At 42.2% G+C, this 7,565-nt stretch overlaps 1 long non-coding RNA gene across 3 annotated transcripts in view; it reads left to right on the forward strand.

Annotated features, from left to right (window-relative positions):
* LOC112551666 overlaps window positions 1-7,565 on the forward strand; it is a 304,599-nt gene that overhangs the window by 238,342 nt on the left and 58,692 nt on the right. For all 3 annotated transcript variants that reach the window (XR_003095965.1, XR_003095964.1, XR_003095966.1), the window contains 2 exons: window positions 4,611-4,741; window positions 5,992-6,164. This is a non-coding gene — a long non-coding RNA (uncharacterized LOC112551666). The remainder of the gene's footprint in view (window positions 1-4,610; window positions 4,742-5,991; window positions 6,165-7,565) is intronic.

The following is a 7,565-nucleotide window of genomic DNA, read 5'->3' on the forward strand; positions in this document are numbered from 1 at the left end:
ATTTCCTCAGTGTTACAGATCCCTAAGATGAGGACATGGAGCTCTGATGTGAGCTCCTCTCCCCCCTGCTTCAAGATTTTGGTTGGTATTCCTTCTGCTCCAGATGCCTTGTCATTCTTCATCTGCTGGATGGCTTTCCTCACTTCATCAGGTGTTGGAGGGATCTTTTCTGACTGGGTATTCTGGGATGGAGTTGAGCACACTTTCATCAACAGCAGAGTCTCAATTGAAAAGGTCTTCAAAATGCTCCTTCCAACAGAAACTGATCCCTTTCTTGGATCAGGTCTCCTGCATCCCTAGGTCTCAAGGGGGTTGGTCCCTGAGTGCTTGGACCATAGGTGGCTTTGGTGGCACTGAAAAAAAAAGTCATATTATGGATGTCAGCAAGGTGTTGAAACTCCTTTGCCTTGTCTTTCCAGCGTCTGTTGTTCATATTTCAGATCATCCTTTGGACTACTGCCTTGGCTCATTGGTGATTCAGTTTCTTTTCTTTGGAGTTGATGTCATTCTGCCAAACACAAAAAGCCTTGAACTTGCAGTCAATCAATTCTTGGATCTCTTGGTCATGCTCATAAAACCAGTTCCGCTCATAGGCTATCCCTTACCTGAGCTCACCTTATGGTTTATTCATAGAATCACAGTGCCTTAAACAGCAAATCTCGTGGTGTGTATAACAGCCCTTTTAAGAGTAGGATTGGGAGAGACCTCAGGCTGTCATCTATTCCAACCCCTGCTCAAGGTAGGGTTGAGCCTACCTAAACATCCTGTTCTTAAAACTGTATGAACCCATGAACTGTACAACCCTTTTGTACAACTACATGGCATGCTGTCAAAATACTAAGAATAACCTTACCTGCCACAGGTAAAGCAGGGTGATAAAGACACTGTCAATGCTGTACTGCTGCTGCAAAGATAGAAGTAGTGTGTTAAAATACAAAATACAGATTTGTGTAGTTAATATTTTGCTACTTCTAAAAAAAGTCAGCTGTAACCAAAAGATTGATTATTACTCTCTGCTCAAATATACTTGTTTTTTTTTTATTTCATTGTTAATCCAGAATCTTCTTTGGAGTTTCTTCTAATATTCATCAGTGTAAGCAATGCCTTTATACTTGTAAATATTTTCCTAATTCAAAATACAAGTGTAAAACTGCATATTGTTTTGAAAAATGCAAGTTTATTAACTTAGAAATTAAAATAAATTAAACATATGATAGAGGAATAAATAAAATAATGTTTGAATTAGTGTGAAAAAAATAATTTTGTTTCACAGAAGTTTTAATATATTTTGAGAGTGTTTATTTCTTTCTACTTTTGAAATGTTGCTTTTTGTGTCAAAATTCTCCCATGGACATGTGTGCACATGCCTATAAACATACAGCAATAAGCTCTGGAGTGTATTGCTACTGGGCATGTGTCTACACATGTGCCTAGACCACAGTACATTGAACCGGGTTGGAGCAACCTCAGCTGTCAGGGAACCCAGAGGGTCAGCCTGCCAACCTGGGACTGCTCTGACTGGGCTCAGTGTGCTGCAGAGGAGCTGGCTGGGGCATAAAATGATCCATTTCAATGCTAGTCAGCAGGCAGCCCCCTCAATGAAGTACCCTCATGCCTCAGCCAGCAGTGTCAGCATCTACACTTGTGCTGCCATAGACAAAGAATCTTTGCAGCAGGGTACTTCCTACCTGCTGTACCTGTACAAGTACTACCCTGCTGCAGAGTTTATTAGTTTCCTGCACCTAATAGGGGTGCATGTGTAGACACTGAGATGTTTACAGCACAGTTAATTAGTCAACTGCATGGCAAACATTTTATTGATGCCTGCACAGTTGGATGGGTAAAAAATTGGCTGATGGGGCACACCCAGAGAGTAGTAGTGGATGGGTTGTACTCTACCTGACGAGATGTGAGCAGTGGGGTACCTCAGGGCTCGGTCCTCGGGCCCGCACTGTTTAACATCTTCATCAGTGATTTGGACAAGGGGGTGGAAAGCACACTGTCCAAGTTTGCTGATGACACTAGGTTGTGGGGCGAGGTTGACACACTTGAAGGGAGACAGAGGCTGCAACTAGATTTAGACAGACTACAAAAGTGGGCAGATGAGAATAGGATGGGGTTCAACATAGACAAATGCAGGGTGCTGCACCTTGGGAGAAGGAATCCACAGCATACATACAGGCTGGGGAGTTCCCCTTTTGAAAGCACAGAGGCAGAAAGGGATCTTGAAGTCATTATTGTGACTCCAAGATGAACATGAGCCACCAATGCCAGACCGCAGCCAGCAAGGCCAGCCATATCTTGTTATGCATCCAAAGGTGCATCTCAAGCTGGTCCAGAGAAGTGATTCTCCCCCTCTATGCGACTTTGGTCAGGCCGCAGTTGGAGTACTGCGTCCAGTACTGGGCACCGCACTTCAAAAGGGATATGGCCAGACTGGAGGGTTCAGAGGAGGGCCACCCACTTGGTGAGAGGGCAGCAGGACAGGTCTTACGAGGAGAGACTGAAGGACCTGAACCTGTTCAGCCTCAGCAAGAGGAGGCTGAGGGGGGGTGGCTGCCTACAAGCTAATCAAGGAGGATCAACAGCAAATAGGCAGAGCTCTTTTCTCCCCAGCACCACCTGGGGTGACAAGGAACAATGGTAATAAGCTGATGGAGAATAGGTTTAGGTTAGAGATCAGAAGTCGATATGATGAGTACCCTTGAAACTTTTATATGTTTTTTTATACTTTGGGAACAGCTTTGTGTGTTTGGAAAAAGTATTTTATCTAACCAAGGGCATAGAGTAGGTTGTTTAGGCTGGGAGAGATCGCTTGTTGCCTAGTTGCTTAATTGCTGGCCTTGCTAGAAGGCAAGGCCATTAACAGCGAGGTCCCTGGGGGGGGTTGAAAGGGGGGTTACTTGCTGGGCTTGCTGCACAATTTACCACATCAGCAAGTTCAACCTGTCACGTAGCTATATAAGGCTGATGCCCACTTGGGTGGGTATGCTTGCTTTGCGAACGATTGCCAAGCACCGCTTTCTGTGCAGAAATAAAGATTAAGTTGGATCCTTCACCCCTGTGTGTTTATTGGCACAAGCGCACCAGGCACGAACTCACTGTCCATTGGGGACAAAAAATATTTTACAGTTAGGGTGGCCAAAATCTGGAACCAACTTCCCAGGGAAGTGGTCCTCACCACTACCTTGGGCAAATTCAAGAGGAGGTTGGATGATCACCTGCCTGGGGTCTGGTGAACCCAGCATTCATTCCTGCCTGTGGCAGGGGGTCAGGCTAAATGATCTATTCAGGTCCCTCCTGACCCTAGCTACTATGAAACTATGTAGATGCATCCCATGAGCGAAAACAGAGCCCAAGATGTGGGGCAGTAAGCCTGGCAGGCTGCCCAAGAACTCTGGAGTTACAAAGCTTGGACTGCAAAGAAATGGGAAGCTGTCATCCCCAGGGCCCCTAGGCTCCACCACATAGCCCAGTAAGTTTCAGTGGAGGTAGAATCCTAGATATCACTCTCTGCTACATTTTACCAAACAAGTACCTAAACACTTGCATAGGGTCCTGCTCCAACTTGCTTCCCATCTAACAGTCTTCAGGAAATAGTTTTTGACAGTTCTGAGACTCGTCAATGACTGAGTTTTTTTTATTTTCAAGAGAGTTTTCCACTCTGTTTGGCACTGGTAATGCCTTACTTGGAATAGTGTGTCCAGTTTTGGGCTCCATACTTCAAGAAAGATGTGAAGAGATTGGAAAGAGTTCAGCACAGAGTGACTGAGGTGAAACACTGACTGAGGTGAAACATTATTTATGAGGAAATGCTTAAAGAATTAGGTTTGTTTAATCTGGAAAACAGATGACTGAGGGGGGATTTGACAAGTTTTCAAATATTTGAAGGGCCATTATAAAGAGAATGGAGATATTTTTCTCTGTTGCTATAAGGGACATGACTAAGAGCAATGGCCTCAAATAAAAGGAGGAGGAAATTTAGGTTGGAGATTAGGGAGAAATTTCTGACTATCAGGATGATTAAGAATTGGAAGAGGCAATTTAGAGAAGCTGTCCCTGGAAACTTTCAGGAGTGGGTTAGACACATAGACTAGGGTGATGTTGCCTTGAACATGGGCTGGATAGACTAGGATTTTTTTGTTCGTTTGTTTTTTTATGAAACACATTTAGAAGACTAGGGGTGCTTAGGAGGTGGCGGGGTGGGGGAGAGAGGGGGTTGCTTTAATTAGCAAGCTGTGCTAATTAAAAGTGCCTGAACATCACATGCATTCTGCATCCCCATGCTGAAAAATGGAGGTGGGGTGCTTTGAACTAAAGGTTGTTCTATGAGCTTTAGTTCAAAGTGCCCCACTGTCATTTTTTAGTGTGGGGACTCTGATACATGTGACACTGGAGTCTGCTGGAGCCCATTCATTTCCACATTCCAGCAGACTTGATTAATTGAGTGTGCACCAATGTGCTGGATTTACAGCGTCAGAGCAACCTCCCTGCATGTGTGTAAGTGCCCAATAAGTTTAACTGATCTTTGAATCCAAAACCTGTTATGTTATACTGTGTTGTGCTTCATCACTTTGTCATACAAGCATGTCTCCATTGCTTTATTATAGAACTGCCTCTGGCAATGAGATGACAGTTTCTTCTGCATCAAGGCAACTCTTGATGGAAATATCATCCACGGCTAATTAATATAAAATATAAAGATTTTGATGAGAATGGATATCCATATCCACATTCATAGGTAAGTAAACTCATGTCATGTGAGTCTTTCATAAAAACAGTAAAAATGTAACAGATTTTGAGCATTTGGTTTAGGAACGAAAGAATGAATAACCTGAACCATTCAGTTTCCCCTTGAAAGGGCATTATACTTATCAGTACTGCCTACCATTTGATAGTTTACGGTGTGCTCACAGAAAGTCAGTTTGCTCTCCAAAATTCAGTGATGATACTTACTACTATTTTATATAGTGAAATCATGTTAAGTCTGTGTCCCTTAGACAGGTATTATGAGATAAGAATTTATGAACTGGAATCACAGTTTTGTTAAAATTTTGCTGTGTGATCTTGGATAGGTCACTTAATTTCTCTTTGTGTCATCTATACTTAGAACTGAAAATTGGTGCAGAGATTCCCAAGATAATAAATAAGCTAGCTCAGGTGCGAGAAAACAGGTTAAATTAGTATGCACAGAGTCATTGTGCTGCAATGGCTATACTGCTTCTGGTACCTCAGCTAGCTCCTCTGGAATTCCTTTGGGTATCTCTGCAGAGTAAACCATTAATCTGTTTCTGGATCTATTAAGACTGTAAAAATAGCATTAATCTATTCACTCACTTCACAGGAGTGCTGTGAGGGTATATTCAGGACCACAGTGGTTGTAGAGGCATACTGACAAAAAAAACTGAGGCTCCAGAGTATGAGTCTGTGCTTTCCTCTGGACTCTTCCTGAAGGCTATGCCTAACTATCCCAGCTGCAAAATGCTACCTAGTTTTTTGAGCTGGGCCATCAGAAGTGACTGGATGTAAATGCTAGTCATATCACTGCCTTGTGTTCTTTTGACTATGCAAGCTGGTATGCATTAATTATGCTAGCCTAATGGAGCTTTTTAGATTCAGGCTGACCATAGCTGATTAAAAGGGCTTGTAAAATATTGTTTTAAAATTTGTGTTAATTGTATTCAGAATCCAGGCAATATTAAAAGGTATGCTTTACATCTTGTGACTTCTGTTTGTAGGCAAATATGTTCTTTAACTTATTCAAATGTCAACTTACTTTTTTTTGTGGTTATTCTACCATGTTCTTTTCCTGTTGACCAAAGGCTGCTCCATTTCTGGCCCATCCTCCACAGGGCATTGTTATACTTCAATTACTTACACAGTGGGGCTCAACCTGAGTGGCCCAGAGCCTGTCCATAGCCTGGATGGAATCTTTATGCCAAGATTAGGCCTTGGGGTCCAACATCACTCTCTCCCTTCTCTGCATACCAGGACTGGGCAAGGACTGACCACCCTCTTCTACTGGGATTGGGCCTCTGGGGTCCAGGCATCACCCCTTCCCATCTTTGTGCACGCCTGTGTGAGAACATGCTTAAACCCAGAGAAAATCTACTGCTGTTTTTTTTTTGGTTTGGGGAAAGTTCTAAATTACAAGATGCCTAGAGGTAAACATTTTATGCCTTTAAGTAGAAAACAATATAATAAGATAATGAATTTGAATACATAATTATCTATATAGACACATATATCCCTTGATGATTGTTTAAATTCCTACTATTGCTATTGTGTAGTTATGGCAACAGTTATGGTTATCTAGTGTGATTGTGGCATCCTTTGGAAGGGTAACCTTAATTTTTAAATCTGCCTTTTTACCTGTGCATGTGTGTGTGTGTGTGTGTCTGTATGTCTGTGTGCATTTTTGGTTTTGCATAGGAGGACAAGTTTTTGTTTTGGAAAAGGTAGCATACTCAAATTGACAGGTGGCTAAAGTCCTAGATCCAAAGTGTTTCTCTGTCAGGAATTTCCCTTATTGTTGTTAGCAAGTCCACAGACCACTCAGGCCACATCCAGATGAGCATGTATGTTTGGTTGTGTTGTCATTGCAGTTTTTGATTGCAGTATAAGCATATCTTGCGGTCTCAAGCTCAATTCACACACACACACACACACACACACACACACACCTCTGCAATTATCTGATGGTGATAATTGTACAGTTGCATCTTCCCCAACCCCACCCTAGAAATGAATGGCTAGAAATGAATGTCTTAGCCTCTTGATTCCAAGGCACCTCACCTTATGGGGTTTTATTTATTAGTCGGGGAAAATTCTGCCCTCCACCTATAAGGAAGCTATTAGTCTTAAAACCTGGGAACAAATATTTTTAATAAGCCTCAGAATGACAAAACACTTCTAAATAGTTTATTCATGTCTCCTGGAAGGAAAGCTACTCTGAACCCCCACCCCCATAAAAAATAAAGAATTTTTACAATGTTATCGTTTATGCTTTGCTTCTTGTGAAATAAATCCCTAAGTCAAAATATTTCCCTTATGCTCAGATGTATCGTTAAATTGCCTGAGTCAATCTGACAAGAAAGCAGGTCATTTATCAAGATGTCTTTTCTTTAAATCTTTATTGCTCTGTTTGATATCTTAAAAACATCAGTTAGACAAAATTCCTTTTCAGTCTACAGATGAAAGAGGATTTCGATACCTATACATTTAGAGCTGCAAAACCCAACTTTAGGCATCCAGGCCCAGAATGGAGTGCAAAACTGAGTTAAGTGTTGAGACTCTGTGCATAGGAGATGTTCAGATGTTTCAAAAGGATGATACAAAAACACCTGGGATACTGAGCAAGGAGCTGCCCAGAACTAAAATTAGGAAATGCAAAACCTAGGGAGATGTGTTCCGCTCCTGACCTCATGGCTGTTGCATTTCTTTTCTGTACTGGGGTCCACCTTCAATTTCAGGATGGATTAAGTGCCCCATCCTGGAACAGCTGTGGCTTGATGGTTAGGGTTCACTCCTAGGAGGTAGGAGATGTTGTTTTGAATCCCTTGGGC

Source organism: Alligator sinensis, unplaced genomic scaffold (assembly GCF_000455745.1).
Source record: "Alligator sinensis unplaced genomic scaffold, ASM45574v1 scaffold93_2, whole genome shotgun sequence".
In the NCBI taxonomy this organism is placed as follows: domain Eukaryota; kingdom Metazoa; phylum Chordata; order Crocodylia; family Alligatoridae; genus Alligator; species Alligator sinensis.